This window comes from Plectrocnemia conspersa, unplaced genomic scaffold (genome assembly GCF_051122295.1).
Source record: "Plectrocnemia conspersa isolate PC_06_02 unplaced genomic scaffold, ASM5112229v1 ptg000008l, whole genome shotgun sequence".
Lineage (NCBI taxonomy): Eukaryota > Metazoa > Arthropoda > Insecta > Trichoptera > Polycentropodidae > Plectrocnemia > Plectrocnemia conspersa.
Genome location: NW_028277172.1, coordinates 2,909,343 through 2,933,217, shown reverse-complemented (window position 1 = coordinate 2,933,217; position 23,875 = coordinate 2,909,343). Strand labels below are relative to the sequence as shown.

Genomic DNA, 23,875 nt, shown 5'->3' with positions numbered 1-23,875 from the left:
CATACTAAAGTAGTACATTTAATCATAAACACATAGAAAATTATCAGTAATATAAAAAGATACATGCGACAATGTTGTTCTTCACTCGAACTCTTTGCTAAATGTGAAATTTTAGTTGCTTCGTTTAATTTAACTGCCCTTTAAAATTTGAATTTCCTTTCCCGAATTACTTGAAGAGACTTGTAAAAGCAATTACTTATTAATTTGAACAATTAAGAATTAATTTAGAAAATAAGATTAAAGCAAGTGTCAATCTTGAAATATATTAGTAAAACATTTAAAATCACATTGTATATGATAAGAATTATATACATATATATTTTGACTAATAATAAATAAGCTGCAATAAAAATATTTTTTTCGTTTCAGTTATTATTACAGCAACGAAAATTGTGAACACAATAATTGCGTACATAAAAACACGAAAATCGTAACATAGATGATTGATTTTTTAAAATTTTTTCTTAAATTCAATAAATTGTCAATAAAAAAATCTACCGTATTCTTTTGGCCTTTACTGAGAGGGTTAAAAAACTGTACATGTCAAGATACGTCATATTTTAATCGTATCCTACAGAAAATAATATCGTAGGCAATCAAATAAAATATTTCAATTCATTTATATAAAAACAAGGCATATTTTGTTTTAATTATATCCTACAGAAAAAATAGTTAAAAATGTTTTATGGCATATTTACTAAGTAGATTTAAAAAAAAACTGATTTAAAAAAAATAAAAAAACTGTAAATGCCAAGAAATAAGGCAAACTGTAGACCCCCAATAATACGGTATATTAAGGAAGTGCTATTTGAATGCTCGTTATTTGTGAGCAGGACAAAGTGAGAATATCTCACCACACGCGCTTGATTCGTACGTATTGCAAAAAAATATAGTCCCCAATTACACGCCCCCGAATAGCACGTTCCCAATTAAACGTGCTATTGGGGGGCTTACTGTATCTTGATTTTAATCCTATAAGTAAGCAAAATTTTTTTATACATATTTATAAAGTAGATTTTTTTTAAATAATACCATAAAAATACGACATGTCAAGTGGGAAAAGATGTTTTATCACACGTTCATTTAAAATATTTTTTCTTCAATTACAATAACTTTTGATATCTTGTGTATAAAAAAATCCACCTGATAATATTGGCTTTTACCAAAGGAGAATTAAAAAAAATGTACATGATAAACATGACATGTCTTATTTTTATCGTATTCTACAAAAAAAAATAAAGTTAATAGGAAACAAAAATATTTTATCGCATATTTATATAGTAAATTGTTTTTAAACAACATTTTTTATATACATAAATAAACATGAGTGTATTGGATTTTACTAGGAGAATTATTAAAAATCTGTACATGTCCAAAATATTAACACAAAAATAAGACATATCTTGTTCTACAGAAAAAATAATAATGTGGCTAAAAATGTTTTATTACGTATTCGTTAAATATTTTTTTTACTTAACTAACTTTATACATTTTTATGTCTTGTTTTTATCACACTTTAAAAAAAAGAGTAATGCGGATAAAATATTGTTTAAAAATTGATCAAGTACTTTTTTTTAATTTAAACAACTGTATGCATCTTTTAAAAAAGAAAATCTAACTGATTCTAGCTGTTTTTAAAAAAACTGTAATTAAAAAAGAATGGGTTAAGAACAAGATATGTCTTGTTTTTATCGTATTACTACAGAACAGTTTTCATTTAAAAGGTGTATTTAGAAGATGATCTTAATATATATTACTTATTAGCAGCGATTAACTACTTCTTAATTTTTATAATATATATACAAAGACATTATAATATTACAGGCATAATAGAAATATTTTTAATGAATAGAAAATCAATTGTAAATTGTAAGAACGGGAACTGCAATTATTCTCAAAAGTATATGAATTGGTAGTTTTAATTTAAAAAGCGTTTTTATAAACATTTATGAAGGACAATGCGATTTTTTACACCTGATAAGAATTTAATATAAATAAAGTACTGAACCTATTAAAAAATTGTGATAAGTTCTGGATATTTTTAGAAATTTATCTTAGCTTTAAGTTAAGCCAGTTTTTAAACGTAAGTATTAAATTATTTGTTTTTTTCTAAATATTATATTTTATATTAAGCTATTATTATTTTTTTAAATCTAAAGTAAATGTTACATATACGATATAACATTAAGTGTAAATTGTAAAAACTTCATAATTTTTTTTTTTTTTAGAATAGGCAAAAAAATGTTGTAAATATATTTTATTTTTGACAGATCCGCGAATAAAATGTTGGAATTACACATTTATTTTATATAATGGAGCTGCCATTTTTTAGCATTACCTAAAAATTTAAAGATGTGAGATATTCATAATATATTTCAGAATGGTTTGAGCAAAGTAGTATAATTAAGTTATTTTTGAACAAAACTGTAGTCAGCCAATTCGACAATCAAAAACTATCGATGTGTTATGTTTTATAATACTAAATAATAAAATATATTGACAAGTTAAATAACTTATTATGAAAGACCTTTGTAAAGTTATTTTATTGTATTATATTGAATATATTTTTGGTAATATACCTTTTATATAGAACGTGTATTAAATAAATAAAAGATAAATCGTCTATATTTTATGTATGATAATAAAGTGCTTCTATCCATCCTTTAAATTTTGCTTGTATATCCTGTTCGTCATATTCCTTAAAAAAAATCATGTAAAATTACCTGGTGGGAGACTTGGTGCTCCTTGGACATCAGACCCCGGAGACTGGGAGTCTGCTGCGCCACCCTGGACTCCAACTCCGACCCCGCCGCCCCCTCCTCCGCCCCCGCTCCAGACGAAAGCCGACGAGGCTGAAGATTTCTGTAGGATGAAAAATGCACTTTGATAAATAAATAATGCAAAGAAAAATCGCTTGTTTCATATTGAAGATTTTATGGGAAGCTAGCCATATATTCGACGCTGAGTTGTGTGCTGCCTTCTAGCGGCGAACGTTAAAATTAATTGTATGCAAAAATATTTTTAATTTTAATATTTTTATAAAATCACAAGCCATTTATATAATAAAATATCCAATATTAATTTTATTTGCATTTTTAATTAATGACAATAAAAAATAGAAATAGATTCTTGTGTATCCAACTAGAATCTAGTTAGATTAATCTACATTCTTATATACAATGTAAGTATTATATATACTATATATTATAAATGTAACTTACAATATGTTTTTCTTATTGATATATACATTTAAAATAAACATAATCCAATTGATATTTTTATAAAATGTAACTTTGCATAATATTTATTTTTAATTTATTTTTATTTAGATATTTAAGTCATGAAATATAATATTTTAAAAATAAAAGCTTTGTTTCGGTTCTTAATGTTATTGCCCTTTAGATGCTGGATTATGTTTGGCTTCAGTGGCGAAACTTTTATTTTGGTCCTCCCTCTTAAAAAATCTATGTTTCTAGATAGTTATGTTATTTAACGAATTATTTAAAAAAACAAATATAATAATATGAATTACGTAATACAAACTTTCGTAAACATCAAATGCAAATATAATTAAACAATATTATACGTAAAGCTTTTAAATTTTTGTTGTTCTTCTAGTAAACAATTTTATTTTAAGAACATGTCGAAGGTTAATAAATGCATTGAAAACATTAAACGAAAACCTAACTAACGAATCAAATAACCAATATTCAAGATCAGGTTATTATGTAATGGTATATTGTTTATAATAATTTGGAATATTTCATGTGCAACTTCTGTGCAACTTTATTTTTTATGTATAAGATTTATTAGTGATATTATAAATTCTTATATATAATAAACTGTTACTCTTGGAGGTTTATAGGCTACAAAAACGAGTACGAGTGCAAAGGGTTAAGAAATAAAATTATAAAATAAGAAATCACTTTTTTGTGTTTAATCTTAATATAATATTATATATTGTTACTATTTTAAATAACTATTAAATACAGTGCTTGATAAAAGTATATTATGGCTTGCATAAATTATTTTTAAGATGCATTAAAATGTATTTTAATAATTCCTATTAACCTTTAAACCGGATTAGTAATATTTAACCATAAACTTATTAGCAGCTAAAATTTAATGTATTTGTAATTATTTTACTATAAAATTTACATTAAAATAATGCATTAAAATTTTAATTAAAATACCCTATGTTGATTAATATTTTAGAAACATTTTTGTTTATCAAAAAAATATGCTATTAACCCATTATGTGCTAGATGCGGATAAATTCGAATCACTGCGTACGGCTCTTAAGTGCGAAATTCAGATTTATCCTACGATTAATAAAAAAATAGATTTTTTCAAGTGCTGAATAATTTTATAAGTATATGAATATAATAGATGCAGCATTTAATAAATATAAACATATTAAAAAATCGTTTTTAAATTTATTTTTTACTGTAGCACTTAAAGGGTTAATACATATTTTAATTTACTTACAAAATAACATATTTTATTGTTATCTGAACAAAAGGTATAAATGAATTGGTATTGTTATCAACAACAAATAATTCCAGATAGATTCCAACAAGAATTTATTCCTAATAAGGCAATTTGAATATACCTCATCTACTGGTGAATCAGTCACCCTTTCGCCACTCTCATCATCAGATCCTCCAAAGAAGAATCCACCGCTTGTCCTGTTACCAGTAGAGAAGAGCATGTTTCTCGGATACACTTGGAAGCCGGCCGCGGGACATTCCGCGTCCGGCCCTGTCCTCTTTCTTTTACCGAAGCTCGCAAAAAAGTTCTTGTACAATTGTGCAGGAAGTAAAAAAGGAGACCTCGTACTAGTACCCGGAAAGTTGTTACCGATCAAGTCGTCCGCCTCCCTTTTGGGTTTATTACCACCGAAACCAAATTCCAAGGGAAATTCCTTCTTAACAATGTCCTGCGCCGGTTGAAACATTTCTCCATTCACATTTCCCAAATCGTCTTGATGAAGATTTTCAGGAACTAGAGTAGGATTGTCGTTATCTAGATCGCTATCGTTAACTGCAGAATCAGCAGAGTTAGATATGCTAGTTCCGCAACTGTTCTGATCGTCTTCCATACTGTCGTGTTGAAGATTCGCTTGGAGGTTCATCTTATCTTCCAAAATCCTGCCAGACTCTTTAGTCTCCTTCAATCTCAACCTTTTGTCTTGAAAATGCATTCGGTTTTTGGCACTAATATTTATTATAAATTTATATGGTCGCGTGTTTATATTTTATTTATATAATAAATAAATAAATATATATTTATATGTGTATTTGCCTTATAATTATTAGGTATTTTAGGAACTTTCGTTATTGTATTTATCTTTTTAATGTATATGATGATGTGCAGGAATTCCGTGCTCATGTGCGAATTGAACGCTACATTTTCCTAAAAAGAACAGTGAGTTTTTATGCTTTGTATTATATGTATGTATGTATGTGTATATGTAAAAATGCACATGCAACGAGAGCTTAATACGTAGATGCATTATGCAATTAGATGCGGCAGAATATAACGATTGCGAAATTGTAATATGTCATATAATCAAAATGTCATTACTGTATAATATAATATAATATAATAATAAATTAATATTATATATTGTATATTCATACATCAAACCAATATATACTATTTATAATATAAATATATGTATGTATTCTTTTATAATATTTTTTTTATAATTACAATTATAAATTAAATTATTATTTTAGTAATAGTTACAAACAAATAAAAATGATGCATTAAAATAATGCTACTTAAGACCTAATGATGCTTAAAGCATTTTTGCTGAAACGTCGAGTATTTATTTATAGTCTTATACGTATTTATACGTATTTCTTAAAATTAAAATATGGTTCCTGATTTGCTTTATAAAATGAAAAAGACTAACTGTGTTAATAATATCATTTATTTATTACATATATAATGAATACTGAAGAATTATTGTATTCGTTATAATGTTAAAACATAATTATATTTATTTTTAACTGGTAATAGAGACAATAAATTGTCAGTTAAAATATAATTAAGATATGTTAAGTGCTTATAAACTTAATTATACAATTATAGATCCTAATGGAGCCCCACAGTTATAATTTCTATTGATACTGATTACAATATTATTCAAGTATAGTTTGCTACAAATATCTTTAGGTGTGCAGAAAAAATTAGAAACACTAAAAATATACAATTATTTTTATCAAAATGAAAAAATAGAGGAATTGAAGTATATTGTATTTTTTTTCTATGGTTAAAGGTTTATTGTATAATTAAAACAAATTTGTGTAACACAATTATTGAAATAAAATATTTTTTTTAATTGAAATGTCAAATAAACAAAATTAATATGACAAGCTAAAAAAAATTAAGAACGAAGCTTTACTATAATATTAATTTATTTATTTAAAAGTTTAGGTGCGTTGTATTTTTTTAATACAAAACAGTAAAACTAATGTTAAAAATAAGTTCAATTAGGTAAGATAAAAAGAAAATATTACATAAAGTAGGAAAAACTCAAAAAAAAATTTAAAAAAAAAAATAAAAAAAAAATACCTATATTTTTTTTTCATTTCAAATTTGAGATGCATTGAATTGTTTTAACACAATAGTGTAACACTAATGTTAGAGATAAGAAAAATTTAGTTTTTCAAAAAGTAAAAATATTAATATAATATTATGAGAAACTCAAAAAATCAAAGTGAAAGAAAATACGAAATTAAAATATACTGTATTTTTTTTAGTTTCTTGAGAGAGTTTAGGTGAATAACTAAATAAAAAAATATTTTTATTTGAAATTTTAAATTTATTGTATTGTTTGTATAAATGTTTGTTAATAAAAAAACTGGATTCTTATAAAAAATAATATTTTTTTATATTAAATTAGAATCGTGAAAAGAAACAGATAAAAATTTATGTCGGGCATCGTGTTTCGTACGTTTCTAAATCATATTATTAGCTTATATATTGTTGGTAAAATGATTTTTAATAATGTTATGGTTAATGTTATGACAAATATTTATTGGTATATCCTACATAATTTAATAAATAATAAATGTTTTATGCCATTAATACACTAACGGAGTAATAAGTTCCTAAATTCGTTATGACTCAACAACGATCGTCATTAGCATTTATTTGATGTTATCACAAATATCGATATATCGTTATTTAGCAGCCAAAGGGTTAATCTAACAATATAAGTATCACATTCATTGAAAAATCAATGGCTTAATACATCAAATTTGTATAGCATAATTTAATTTTTAATACATAATTTAATTTAAAAAGTATTAATCTAATCCCAAATATTTATGATCGTAATATTGTTTTATTTAAAAAAAAGTTATACAATAACTGTTATTATAAAATTAAATACCATTTACATATAGTAAGATGTTCATATATTTTTTAATTTGCAAATAATAAATATATACTTAATTTTGAATATGGTTTTACTTTAAAATTGTTCAAAATATAAAATTATTTACCAAAAATATTTTTTTTTGAAGCAGGATTTTTTTAAATTAATTTTATCATAATTTTGTAGGCACCTATTATTTTATTTTTTATATGTATGTAGGCACTTATGTGGGGAAAAATCTGAATATTTTTATTGTTATATAATATATTATGAAATTGAGAATAATCCTGCTTTAAAATAAATAAATTATTTTATAGTTTGAGTTTCACGAAAAATTTGGGTTATATATCCATATAAATTTAAAAAAATATATTTTTATTTAAAAAATGTTTTGCAACTTAACAATTTTTCACAGTGACATTTTCCGTCAGAATTTCAAAATTCTAAAAAATAATAGGCTGCACATTCAGCTAATGTTATAATAATTACCTCAATCTAACATCCGTATTACTACAGCTTTAAAGACAACAGTAAACCATTAAATTGTAATCAACTATGCTGATACTCTTGATGCAAGCAATAATTTGTCACATTTAACAGATATTAAATTTAATAATAAACCTTTAAGATATAAAAATATCCATAAAGAAATAGATTCATGCATGCACATAATCTTATTTATAACCAGACGACCTGACCTACATTCCCGTTCTAGCTCACTTAAAATAGGACATAAATTTAACCGATAAATTCCACATTAAAGATAAGGTTTAAAATAGTGAAACTATTTTTTGAAATTACATTTATTATCATAGAAGATAATTTTTATATAGAAATACATGTTTGTAAAACGCATCCGAACAAAGGATTTGAAACTTCAACCGTCACTTATTGACGCCGTTGTTAATTAGCGTCTGTCGAGATGCATTTTGCTAAGAGGGTAGAGGTGTCTGCACCCACACGAGCACCCCACCAACACACTGATGGGTGAATCTATTAGTTTGGGTGTGTGTGGTGTTATGTCGGTGAGGTGGGTTGTGTGTGTGTGCTGTGTGAGTGGGTTAATTCAAAGTGCCGCTGGAGCTTTTACCGCGGAAAACTTTCGACTTTTAACTTTGATTCGCACTTGCACTTTCTCTACGGTATGCTTTACTCATAAATACAAGTAAAAATGCGCTTTTCATTACAATTTTTCATGTGTTTTATTATTAAAAATATGATAAAGATATATTTGTGAAATTTGGGAGGAAAAAACTTAAAGAATCACTAATTTGGATTACTTAAAAACTACTTTAAGATTAGAACAGTATCATTATAAACGTTGTTGTGAAATTTTGGTAAACAAAATAAACAAAATAGTTTGCGACATATAGTAGTTACAAATTAAGTGACTTAATTTAAAAATCAATTAATTAATGAAAGTGTTTTAGTATAGATGAACTGTTACAATTAAAATAATAAAAAACACGTAATTTATTTTAAATTAAGTATATTTAATAATAAATACTGTGTTTATATTGTTTTATTTTATGCAACAGATTGTTTAAAATCCACCAAATGCGCGAGAATACCAATGTTGTATTTTATAAAATCAGAGAGTCCGATACTATCAATGAAAAAATAGATGTATGTCCAAAAAATAAATATAAAAATAGTTTAGCCAAGTTTAAGCTGTTTAAAAAAATAGCTATTATATTTATATAAAATAAAAATTAGGCAACAATGTATTTAATAAAAATGATATATTATATATACAAAGTTTAAGAGACACTGGCAAATTTACTCACTTAATGATTGTGTATGAATGATACATATATATATATATATATATTATTTATTTACAGTTTTAAAAGAAAGTTGTCTCCAAATAAAAATCAGCAAATTGTATGTGTTATAGAAGACAATGTCAACTATTACACATATGAAACTAAAAAGTGTTATGGTGATATATTTATTATTATGTATATCTTAAATTTACATGATCGGGCACATACGCTTAGTCATAGTATTTTTTATTTAATATATACACATAGGATGACGTAATCGTGATCGCCATCGTTGTTAGTTAGGTTAGGTCAGCTGCTAAGTTATGTGCATGGTTTATTTACAGTCGAGGTTACCTTCCATTTATTTTAAAATATGAAAAATAACGCAGTATACATTTCTCTCAGCCACAATTTTTCGCATAAGGTACAAAGCTGACACTTTTCCAACTAATCACTTTAATGTTCAAGTATTTTTTTAATAAGAATATATTAAAGCACTTTTTTTAGTAAATCAAATTATTTTTTAGATTTATTAAGAATATGAATATTTAAATACACAATATTATATTATTTAAGATTTTCATAACATAAATATCAAATCACTTATTCAATTCAAAATGACATACAGACCACACAGATATTGAAAATCACTTTAAAATGACACTTTGATAAAATAAACATACACTAGAACCAAAATTGTTTAAAAACATGACATATTACAACACCTCCCGATATACAAGCGTCACTCATATACCGAGAAATTTACGTTTTTTCTCCGTAGCGTTATATTTTCAAACTTTTTCTAAGCAAAAGTGCATCTTTACAATAACTCTTCTAGTTATAACCCCGTTGTCATGTATTTTTATAGCTCTTTTAGTTCACTTTGTGACGATAGAAATTCACTTCTGCCACTTGACAAAAAACGGGTTTAAAACTAGGATGTGTAATTATGTGTGTCCGCGTTACGTTGTTTCACGGTAACGGGCGCCGCGTTAACCGAAACCGTTGTTGTCGAAGAAAAACCGAAGTTTATACCGGCGGCCGCCCGATAGGGGATTTTTCGCGGACTGCTTTCTTTGCGCCAACCAATACCGACGCGAAGAACCCAGACACGGTGCATGTGCATCGACACAAACACACATACACCCAGGCACACGTACACGTTAACGGAAAAACGGCGTCGCTTTTCCCCGCGGCGCCTGTGTGCGACTCTCCTTGCAAGACGTTCGCCTCTACTCACGTGCACGTATGTGTGCATGTCTGTCCATGTATGTGTCACACACACACACATACACTTCTATGTATGTGCACATGCGTTGTTGCACATATGCAACGCGGGGAGTGTGGCATAGTTTCATATGAGCCCTCATTCGATTTATTTTCCTCCACCTCCGTGCCGCCTCCCCCCACTCCTTCGCCTCCTCTATAACATTTTGTATGCGAGAAGTGCAAAGGTTATGGCGCGAGCGTTATTATATTCAACGCTCTATCTTGTTTCTTATGTGTGTATGTGTGTATGGTAAATGATATAATCTATCTGGCCGCGAAGGGAGAAATTTTACGAAGAATGAACGCTGAAACGACGTGGTTGTAACAACCCTGAGTTGTATGATATTTTTAATAGTTGTGTAAGTTAAAAATGTTTTGCCATACTATAATCTAAAATAACAAACTAGTGTTACGATGATATTTTATAAAAAAAATGGCTCCATTCGTTAATATTATGAATTTTAATTGAATACTTGGCTCAAAAGCTACTTAAAAGGGCTTGAATCTTATGCTGTAAAATATCAAATCAAGCTCATGTAAAGCTCTTCTTAATAACAGAGTATCGATTTAATATCCAGAAAAATACTAATAGTTACATTTTTTAAATGTAAAAATGTTTGCTATCAAATGGTTTCGTTATAAACTCATCCCTCGATTTACGCGGTAAATACGTTCCAAAAAATAAAGCGTAATTCGAGGCATAGAACGATCAAATAGTATTATCGTATAGTTTTTACATTTTTTTTAAATTTTAAAGTCTAAGTCACACTGCATGGGCAGTAGGAGAAGTTCCAAATGTAGATCAAGTGCAAGAAGTGGAGTTAAGTATTAACACATGCGTTTATACATCACCGCGCTATACGTGTGGTACCATATGTTTGATTAATAGAATATGTATTTATTAACAGCTTAAATTGAAGGATAAGTTAACGTTTAAATTATTCAGCGCGATCCGATGATGTAAAACAACTATACATATGAAATAGTGATTTTTTAATAAGAAAAACACAAATTTATTAAAAAAAAACGTAACAATTTTTACAACATGAGTGCTAAAAACCAGTAAATGCATTGGACATAGCAATTATTTCGTATACATGCAGAAAAGTAATCTACTAAATATTTATATATAAAAATAACATTGAAAAATTAAGTTTAAAACCTCTGTATGCGAACATCACAATCGTCCGAAATAAAAAAATCCGAGCGTTTGTTTAGTTATTGGCAAATTTAAATTTTATTCATCGAGAAATTTTCTGATTTCACAGGAGTTCTTATAGTGACATTTTTTGTTACAAATCAAATTTGTACAAATATTTTTATGCATAAAAAGGGTGTGCCCGTGCTAAATGTTTAAAAATATGCATGCTTTACAAACCATCTAACAAGACACATCGTTGTTATTTGTTATAACTCTTATTTTAGAAAAGAGTCAGTCGAATTTAAATTAAAATTAAATTAAAAAAATTATAGTATTTCTTAAGAAATGTACTCAAAACAAAATTTAACTAAGTGTTTAATTAATTAAAAATGTAAAACAGACTTTTTTAAATTACTGATTATTTAATACAAGTACTAACTGTTTAGTTAAATTACTAATCTAATAAATAAATTCTATATATATCCAATACTTTTATATAGACTACGCTAAAATTAAATTTTTATTCATTAAAATTCGTTTTGTTTCTAAATGATAACATAATGGATTTAAAGTTAGAGATAATTTATAAAAAAAATATAAGACAGCTCAAAGTGTTTTAGTGAAAAATGTTTGAAAAATATTTTGGATAATTTTTAATACATATATTTTAATTGCAATATTTTTTTAAAACGGTTCGTGACCAGTATAATGCCGCTATACCATTTAAATGTTATATTTGTCATATACAATTTTATTGTTTTAATTTTAATTATTTTACTAACATTTTATGAAATGTAAGAACTACATAGTTACTTTTGAAGTTAAAAGTTTGTTTTAAAAAATAAATAATATTAAAATTAGTATTAAAAGTAATTTTGTTTGATTCTAGTCAGTAATTTAATTAAACAATAACTATTTGTAATACATGTTTCTGTTTTACTCTTTTAAATTTAATGGATAGTTAGTGGCATTGTAATGGACATGACAACTGTTTAACCATTTGATAAAAATGTTATTGCCAATAAAAAATCAGTCTTAGAATTTTCAATGTTACGAATTATTACCAATAATCGGAGCTTTACTGACCGTTTGTCAAATTTTTTTTTTATAATATTTTCAATTAATTTCTCTGATAATTTTAATATTAAAACAAAATTTCAATTCGTTGCTTAGCAATGCTAAAATTTGAAAAATATAAAATTTAAAAATAATTTATAGATATCATACAAATTAAGTTATTTGTGTTATAATAACTACTAAGTGAATTCTGACCAAATCTTCAGAAAATCTATATGTAATATGTAAAAAGTATGGCACATTTAATTAAAATATAGTTAAAATACTATTATTTCATCTACTTGCTTAAAAATTTAAATAAAAATGATACTTAAAATCAAAAAATATAAAAAAATCATAGAAAATAAAATTTATTATATATTTTATTAAAAACATAATAAAAGTATCAAGTGTATTGTAATATGATATATAAACATAAGAGACGTACATTTCTTTTTATATTAGGTGCCAAATTGGTGGCACGTGTGCCAAAATTGGCGCACAAGAGAATTTCGCAAGATCGCCGAAGAATTATATATTTTTTTTATATCCATTAAGCATAATTATGTGTGAATCGGGATTATTACATAAATATTATTAAATAATGACAACAATTTAGGGCAAATTTAATTTATTGGTCTAGTATCTCAATCGAATCCCTGACCTTTCCGACGCGGCATTTATTTGGCGCAAGACTCGACTACAGTTTTGAATACGTTTGCTCATTACAAGCGCTTCTGGTATAAAATGGCGAAATCGCGTGATGATACCCCGCAACCCTGGAAGAACACAATCTTCACACACGACGGCGAAAAAATGAAATTCTACGTTCATTCCGTTCGAAAATAACGAAAAAAAATTACGTACGAGGCTCGAGCGCGCATGTGTGCTCACTACATATGATGCGTCCATGTAGGTAAGCTTTGAAAAAGAATAAGAAGCGAGAGGCAGCAGACTCTTAGATGCACTTCTTGCATTCGAGGGAAAAAGAGACGGGGATACGTGTGTTTGGGTTTTTCATATTCGAAGAACGAAATGTCCACACAGACTCAGTTTTCTCTCCAACACACACGTATGAGCGAAGGCGCACAACACACATGAAAAACCCATAAGAAAGTCGTATGCACTAGTTTTATTATCATTTTATATGTTTCCAGCGCGGATAGACGTTTTAAGTCGAAATCTATAGGTGAGCTGGATATTTATGTATATATTTTTTTCGCCGAACCACCCCCTAAACCACCGCCTCTTTCTTCTTCTTCTTCCTTCTTCCGATGTCAGTGAACTTTCGAAAATGGAAGAAAGAAAAAATGCTGCCTGCCAGACGCGCCAGACGCTATAGTAAAGAGCGATATATCGAAGGTGGATATGATATATTAACGGTCGTGTGAGGTTAAAAAAATATAACCGTCTCGCGATCGAGCCCGTTGATAACTGTCAAAACGACAGGTTCAATATAATTTAAATTGTATAAAACAGAATACGGTGTTCTGCTTTTATATAATATAAATATTCCCGAGGAGATGGAGGAGTGCTCTAAATATAACTTGACAACCACCTTTAATCGATTCGTACACCCCTGAAAACGTACATGGAATATCTTAAAGTGAATAGTATAAATGTAAGTTAAGAATAAGTAATATTGCTTAAAACAGAAAGATTAAATATATTTAACTAGGAAATGATGCTTAAGATTCTTTACGGACCAATGATCGATTGTTAGTGAATTGAAAAAAATCACTATATAATTTAATAAGGCGAGTGTTTTTGATTTAAAATAAGTTATAATATAAACTTTATTAACACGCATCAGATATAATAATATAGCATATATGTATGTAATATAAAATATGAAACATAATATTCTATGGGCAAAATAATTATTTTAAGACATTTTACGCTTTTTATGAATTATACAATGAATTCAATAGTCTTTATGCTGAAGTGCTTGCAGTTTTAAAAATTTCATACAATATAAGTTACATCAAAAAAATCACTAAAATGTTGTTAAAAAATTGTGCAAAAATAAACCCTTTTGCTTTCTCTTTATATTTATAAAGATATTGTATTCAATAAGTATATAAATCTAATAATATCCATTAAGGCAGGCATTAAAGCTTTATTTTACATTAACCATGGCTATGAAAGATTTAAGTTGATATTCTTAGTAAATATAATAACAATAAAGGTACAACGTTAAACCTTATACAAATTTCAGATAAAAATAAAAACACAATAAAGGTATTTTTATTTATTTTTTGTCAATATTTGTGCCTCTTTGTAACAAATCTAAAAATATATAGCATTGATCAAGGTTACGTTAAAATTAAAACGTTACACTTTTAAAGTGTATAGGATTAAAATTAATATATTATATTATTTAGGGATATTTTTTTCTATAACATTTTTTTTATTTTAAGCTAAAAACTGCGATAGATAAAATATTCTGCAAAATTGTTTTGCCTATAAATATTCAGTAAATAAAATTTAAAATAAATAAATAATAACAAAACTATTTATTTGCTATTGTATTTATTAAATAAGGAAATTTCAATTATATTATAACCCTAGTATTAATATTTTTATTTTTCTGCACACAAAATTTTATTTTATTATATTTTTACCTCTCAAATATTTTGTTAAAATCTATAGTTTTTAAGAGATACAATATATTATAAACTTTTAGGTCGTTCAGACTCATTTAGAAATATGCAGTAAAATAATTAAAAATATTTTGAGCCAATAAAAAAATTAGAAATATTCCTAAATACTATAAATAAATAAAAAAAAAAGTTAATAACTTTTTATTGTATTTATTAAATGGTGATACTTTTTATTTTTATTTACATAATAAGCCAAAAATTCTCATTTTTTACTGCATACACTAAATATTAATTTTACCTAATTGAACATTTTTTATATATTTGACCTATTGTATATTTTTTTATTAAACTCTTTTTAAAGCCAAAAACTTTGTACGTGAGAGGTAAAAATAATTTGAAAGCTTTTATGTCGTTGACTCGTAGAAATACTAGGTAAAATCATTATAAATATTTAGGGTTATTATTCACATAAAATTGGAAAATATCCCTATTTAGTTTATATAAATCATAACAGTATTTTTTTATTGTAAATGTTTCCATATATCACACTTAGTGAAAAAATATTGTTGAGCTTAATTTATTTAAAAGCTCAAATATTTACATTTTTTACTATCTTTTAAATTTTATACATACTAAAGATTTATTTTAATATACTTATTATTATATATTTTCATCTCAAGTATATTTTTATATAATATATGTATGATAGTTTTTAGGCGAAAAAATTTATTTTTTAATAATTTTGTGAGCTTTGTCATTGAATCATTTAGAAATATTCAGTGTTGATTTATATGTATTTTTACCGCTCGTATATATATTTTAAAATCTTGTTAAACATGTACTTTTTAAAATAAACTACTTGAACTTGAGAGTTAAAAATATTATACCAGCTTTTAAAAAAATATAAATTTATTTAATACCAATTTTTGGTTCAAATGAAGAAAAAGCAAGAGGTTAAAATATATAAAAATACTTCGCTCAAATATTATGTAAGCTTTTTTGTCATTGAGTCATTTAGAAATACTTAAAAAGAATTTTAAAAGAAAATGAAATATTTAGAAAAAAAAATATTTTGGGTTGTCGTGTAAATGGAAACGAAACATATTTTAAAAACTGCATAAAATAAAACTATTAAGCAAAACGTAAATAATATTTTTATATATTTATAATAAATCAAGTTATTTACAATTCACTTCAAAGTTAAAAATTGTTACTATTTATTATTTTATTATTAATAAAAAAAATTGTAGATGTTAACATACATTAAAAAATATATTTTATGATCTTATAGTACACAAAAATATTTATAATTTGCCATAATTTATAATCATATTTAAGCAAATTATACATATTTAACATAAAATTCTTTCTATTAGTCACGAATAAAAAATTACTTTTAAATATTAATCGTTGCTTTTTCAAGGCATAGAAAATTGATTTCAAGAATTTGTAGTTTCAATGTAATCATATAAAATAATTTTAATGCAAATATGTTAACAATAGCAGTTAAAATAAAATAAAAAATATAGGTAGTTTGAAATATTCTTTAACGGCTTTTTCTATAATATTGTATGAGCTAAAATTTTTTAATGCCATATTGTTACCAAAACATCAGATATTAAATTAATTTATGTAAAATAATAAACATGCTAAAATTTCTTAAATATTTTTATATAAATATAAATAAGAAATCACAAAAAATTGTTAAAATCTACAATCTTTCATTAGACGTATGACACAGCAAGTAAGATTTGCTTTAACAAATATTTTTTTATAAAATTAATAGTGTTATGTTTGTCACATACATCGTTTAATTTCATATTATTGAATATGTCTATCCATAATTAGTACATATTTTGTCTTAAGATAAAAAAGCTCACAAATCTTGCTTTTATCTGGGCTACTACACTCCCATGAGATATTAATCGCAACATCAACGTTCCGGATACATTATAGCATTACTACTAATCAGATTTTTTTATACACAAAACAAACTAAGAGGATTAACATGAATATCGCAAATAAAGCTCATAAATTATTACCTAACACATTTAACCAGTTCGAATCGAACACGGGCGTAATGAACTCGGAGAAAAAGTTCAATTCTATATTCATACGATGCACTTCTAAGTACAAGATAGACAGCACAAGAGTATCACGTGACCATTAAACCTTCTTCTTTGAATATTTCATGTTTTCCACTCGTATGAATATAGCCGCAGATCGAAAGGTGCCAAGTGCCAATGTGAGTTACGGCCGAAAGATGGACATAAAACGTGAATTGTTTATATTGGGCGTTAATGAGTTAAAGGTTAGCAGAAAATTTACGACGTAATTTGCTGTATACGAAGCCGGCCGAATGAGCCAATACAGTTTTAACGAATACAAATTATGAGAGTCGTAATTCCGTAAAAAAGAATGGGCACCTAAGACGTTTCGTTTTTAAGTAAGGTGTATGAAAAACACATACGAGAGCTCTAAGTTTATTATGTTTCTATTCCACGAAGCTTTGTTTCAGTCGTGTGGGTTATGATGAGAAGACGTGAGATGTATTAATTTTTTTATGTGAAACATCTTTGGAGGTGGTCAAAGAAACGTTTTGGATCTCTTGCTCTAATGAAGTCTAACTATATATACATACAATAAAAGGTAAAGTATCAAATTAATGAACCATGCTTTTTTACAGTTATATTTTGTTCAAAGAAAATGGCAAAGGTTGTCATGAAAAGTTTTTTTATATATAAATTAACGTTAAATATGTATCTAATATATACGATTTCAAATGTATTGGTAAAAAATACTTACTGCTAAGTATTATATTTAAAGAACCATCGTTTAGATGTGAGCAGAAAAGGTAAGTAAAAGTATGATGAAATTGAATTGAATCTATTTCATCTTCATGTGAAATTATCATGATCAGGTAAAAATTATTAAAAATACATATATTACTTTAAATATTATTTTATTATATTTGTACTATATTACACGTACATACGTACAAATGCCAAGTTACTTTGTGAACGGTGGGTGGTCGCTCGTTTTTCTTAGAACATATTTTTTCATATAAAATGTGCCAGAGGGTGAGAGATATATACCGTGCTCGTGTGTTTTTCACCTTTTTTCCTGCCATTCCATTTTTCATCCGTATGCTGGATTTTAAAATTTTCAGAAGAGCGATAAAGCATGTCCAGTTATTAATTGTTAATCGTTACGCGAGAAATTACATTTTTCTCTGTTGTTTGAAAGAAAAAAATGTAATTTCATGTTTCATAGTATTTTCGCAGAATTTCAACAAATATTATTATGCTTCTTTGGAAAAATATGTATTTGAATAAAGCTCAAAGGAGCTTTGATTGATTTTTTTTTTCTTTATATAGTATATATATATTCTATAGTTTTGTATGAGTATATTGCTGACCTAGCGTGCTTGGAATAAAGAAAATTTTTACACGTAAATTCATAACGTAAGCATTTTATATTTTAATTTTTTTAATACTATTAAGATATTTATCTTAAACTAAAAATGTTTTTATATGCTCTATTCTCAAAATATGTTTTTATTCTAATTAAAAATGTATATTATTTGACACATTTACACTTGTATCATTTGTACAATTCTTATATCAATATTATTCGCCAATATATTATATAAGAAATGCAGGTATTTAATAAATACTGTTTTTACATTGTCGACATAAAAACAATTAGTTAAGCTAATCCATAAATGTATGTATATGGAAATGTTACATAATATTAGGCATTTATTTTTTTAAGTCCTTTACAATTTCCATTAAATTTAAAATACCATGTAAACAATGAGTTTGTATCCATTTTTTATAGGTAAGTTTGTTATTATTAAAGTTATAATTAAATTTAAAAAAAGTATATATTCATAAAAATATATACGTGTTCAATATTTGCGGCTAAGTAGTGAGATAAAAATTGTGGATGCGCACAATTTATTGTGAGGGAAAAATGTTACTAGACCCTATTTATAATATATGTATATAATAAAGCTACATATTAAACTAATCTATATATTCTAAGGTCTTTGATATATTAATTTCATGTACATATTCATCATAATATTATAGACTCAACCATTAACTTTCTACCACAATTTAAAAAAATCATAACATCAACTCAGTAATTAAATTAAACTACTCTTTAACTTAATAGAAGTTTACTCAAGTTTTACTGAAATCAAAAAAATTAGATTGATTAGTATCTATACAGATATGTTAAAATTAAAAAAATATTAATGCAATTTATTCTCTTAGAAAATCATTAATTTAGATTAGGCACTCTACAATATAGAAATTGTAAAGATTAGGAAAAATTGGCTACTTTTAAACCTATTATTAAAAACTTAAGTTTAAAATAACTTATAAAAGTGCCTTGAAATTTTTTTTAAATTGAGTCTTAAAAAAAATGACAAACAGTAAATCGCATCGATTTAAATATTTTTATACAGCTTCGATTTTTTTTAATAATAAAAAAAAAATATTGTCAGCAATAATCTGTCAATCTTCAATTTTAATTTTATTACTATATATATTTTACTACGGTAAAAAATTGTAATAAAACAGTTTTTGAATACATAACAGCTTTTGCGCACAAAGCTACTGCTTGTGTGAAATAAAGAAAATTTAAATCGAATTTTTATTCTCTCAGTGTCGCAAAGTCAGATTTTTAATACCTGCTTTACGTTATAAAACAAATTTATTTTTAGTGTGTCTCATATATCCGTATTTTATTAAATTCTTCAGGGTTATAATTTTCAATTCGATATCAGTATGCCATAACGCCGCGCCGGGGCTCCGAGCGAACCAAGGAGTTTTCCCGAGACGGAAAAATAGGAACGGAAAGAAAGCAGTAAAAAATGTACTACTACGTACGTAGCACTAAGAAAAAATGTATAAATAAAATATGGAATAGTTGAACAAAAAATATATGAAAAACCCAACAAAACACACGAGTGAACTGGAATGGAAGTGCATGCACCGGCAGAGAATTGCACACACGTATAGCAAGTACAGTGTGTATGTATTGCTAAGATGTATGTGTGTGTATGTGGAGATGGGGACGTACATGAGGAAGCACCATCAAGTCGCATGAGATTTTTTATGGGCGAAAATATTATTATAAGTTTTAGAGAAGAATATACTATAATAATATAAAATAAAAATCTTCGCTACTACGTTCATACACAGCTAAAAACCACTACATCTAATCTTTATCTTAAAAAACGCATACACTTGTACGTCAATATTCTCAATACATGAACAATAGTTATGTAAGATACAGACAAAATATACTATTTTCATTATATATTAGGTTTAATACTAATTTATTGGCTAGGGACATTCGAAATATATTTTTTTTTTATATTTAGTTAAATCATTAAATTCAATGAATATTGAAAAGATATTTCTATAGCATTGTATTTTGGTATTAAAAATATATTTATACCACCATGAAGCTCAATGCATTTTGTTCCATGATTCTAATGTCATTAAAGTGTCTGTTACTGTATACAGAAATAAATCTCTGCAACTATGACTTGATAAACTTATGTAAACTCTAGCAGAAACGATACCTAAATATTATTTTAATCATTTATATGTAAGATCAAATATCTATTCTGTGATAATGAATCGAAATTATGCTTATAAAATAATCACAAATTTAAATTCACCATACAAGATAAAAACATATGGGTCCATATAAGAATTGAACTCAGATCTTTAAGATATTAGTAAAAAACTATACTTTTGGTTTATTGTGTATACTAAAAATAAATAAAGTGATTCGTATATAAACATATAACAGTAGAACATCTGATTGCCAATAATTTGTTTTACAAGTGTTTCGCAATAGGAGCATTAAAAAAATGACTTGATAAACGAGCGATGTCTTGTATTACGAGCAGTAAGTATTGCGTCACTTTCTCCTTAACTAAGTAAACGATTATTTTCGACGCAAAAAATGCCATATAGATCTTGAAGACGGCATACTAAGGGAATTCGTGTTCATTAAGATCAAGTATCTTTCTTCCAACGCCACTCCATTATTCCAATTCATTCGAACTGACCAGCTTAAGACTAATCAACAGCACGAAGTTACAGAAGAGTTCTCGTCTGAGAAATTCTAATTATAAATGAGTGCAAAATTTTGTAGAAAAGCACCACTCAAGTAAAGCTGTAGCCGTGATAGCCATGAATCTATTCAATGACAATGTAATGTCACATTTTCGCCAAATCCTTAAAAGGAGGTAAAAATAAGTGTAATTAGATAGATGTACATTGCACAAAAAAAAAAATTATTAAGCTTTAAATGATTAATAAATTCATTGTGTTTTAACACCGTAACAAATTATGCTCGTAAATTTAGGTTCTACTGTATAAAATATAAATTTAATTTATTAAAAAAAATATATATGCTTTATTATGCAATTTATATTGGTCACGATGATAATGAAATTTAATTGATTCAACTGCAGTTATTGCTATGTTCATCGAGGAAGGAGATGTTTAGTTTGGATGCGTACGGAATTAAAAGTTTCGACTTCGTATACAGGAAGAAGCACTCATTTTACAAGCGCTACTTTTGAAGCAATAAGAATTTTTCCACATCAAATAGAAAGTCTCAGGTAGGTTAGGTTGGCGTCGTTTGGGAAATGATAAAAAGTTTTAACGAAAATAAAAAAAAACCGGTAGATATAAAATATAAAAAAGTGCATTGAAAAATAGAGCAGCCAGCGCCACTATGGCGATCGATCCCAAGTTTTCGCGTTTGAATGGCATAAGAGAAAAATTGTATTTTAAATCATTATATATAAAATTAATTAAATTATTTGATACGCATTATTAAAATTGATATAAAAAATTACAATTTGTATATTATGCTTAGAAGATCATTTATTATTTTTTAGTGTCGTAAGGTAAATTTTCTAAATAGTTTTTAACAAATAAAATTTAAAGCAATAATAAAAAAAGATTAGTTACTTCTTACGAAATGTTCTTCTTCAATTACATATCATGAAGAACAGCTTTATATAAATTATAATACATATTTATTCCGATGGACAAAGAAGGTACTTTAACCATACTATTATGGAATCTTGTACCATTATTGTGATTTTATAATAAAACAAGATTGATAATAACGCATTTACAAGTTACTAGTTTACAACTACTTTCATGTTTACAATTTGATAAAAAATAATAATATAAAATAAAACGTTGGTGGTTATAAATTACATAGAAAAAAACTAAAAACATTTTATGCCTGCAATACACTCTCTGGAAGTTGGCCAAGGTTGGCCAAGAACGGAGAACATAGTGGGTTACTTCGGTCGAGTTTGGTTCTGCTCGCTCTAAAATCTCTCGAAAGTTATCCGAGAGATTTTAGCGTGGGAGGTAAAGTGGGGGTAATTCAATCGACTTGGACAGCTTTGAGCGCTTCCGAACATTGTCGGCAAAAGGACTGAAGTCAAGGAGATTGAAGTCGGAGCTGCTTTTTCAAGCGCGAGCGGTGAGATACTTCCCCTTTTGCTCTCACGCGTGTTAAGTGACGTGAGTGAGAGAGATAATGATATGGTGTTTCGCAAACTGAGATAGAACGAGTAATTCGGTTCAATTTCAGTATACAACACGCATGTGGAGCGCTGCATCGTAGTCACGTGATCAAGTTATAATACCACATGCTTATCGGGAACTTCAACAGACTCTTACTGATATCTTTAAATATTTTAGGGCAACAAAAGGGATTAATTATATTTTTGATAGTATATTCTTTTAACAAATATCGTTATTATATTTTTTTTCATATAAAATTAAATAATTAAAAAATAATTGATTTTGTTAAAAAAAATCGTTTCGAATATCCTCATGTTTTTTCCTAGATCGGTTTATATAAATGTCACACCATAACGAATTCTTATTTAGAATCGATGGCGACAAATTCTAGGATAGTCACAAATGTGGTGATCGTATTCTAAAATATCATTTTTATGCCTTATGGCATTTTGCATAAGCCGACAAAGATTTTGCATAAATGAAATATTTACGACATAAAAGTTTTAACTGATATTGTATTGGTGAGTACCCACACAAACTTTTATAATTATCAGTAGCGTAATTTGAATGATATGACAATTTAAAAATTGCGATTATTTGGCACACAAATATGCCGGCTGTACGTGACAGATGCCGCCGTCCGGACAGCATATGAAATTCGCGACAGTGTGATCGATTATTCGAAATCGTAGGTCTTGGTTGACTACAGTTGTAACTTCCATTCGGACAACTCCCAGAGAGTGTAGTGCAGGCATTACAATTTATGCAATAGAAAAAATAAAATAAAATAATACAATAATCATTTCAAATTTCACGTTCGTTAACCAATTATAAAGCACCATAAAAATGCAATAAACAATGCGTTTAATCCGCATAAAAACCTCTAATATAATCTATCCTTTCAATAACAACTTTCGCAATGAATTTTCTTTTTAATTATATTTATTCAACGCGAATTTCGGTTGTCTAATATGCAAACGATGCAATTGGCCAAGCAATTTCTACATATCTGATTCGATAGAAACGACTCGAATCAAGAGCATAAAATATCTGACACTTCGTCACATTAG

The 23,875-nt window shown here is 26.7% G+C and overlaps 1 long non-coding RNA gene across 1 annotated transcript in view; it reads right to left on the bottom strand.

The window, feature by feature from the left end:
- The window catches only part of LOC148232709 (uncharacterized), a 101,925-nt gene that overhangs the window by 44,038 nt on the left and 34,012 nt on the right, over positions 1-23,875 (bottom strand). Inside the window, exon 2 of the long non-coding RNA XR_015810475.1 lies at positions 2,724-2,862. This is a non-coding gene — a long non-coding RNA (uncharacterized LOC148232709). The remainder of the gene's footprint in view (positions 1-2,723; positions 2,863-23,875) is intronic.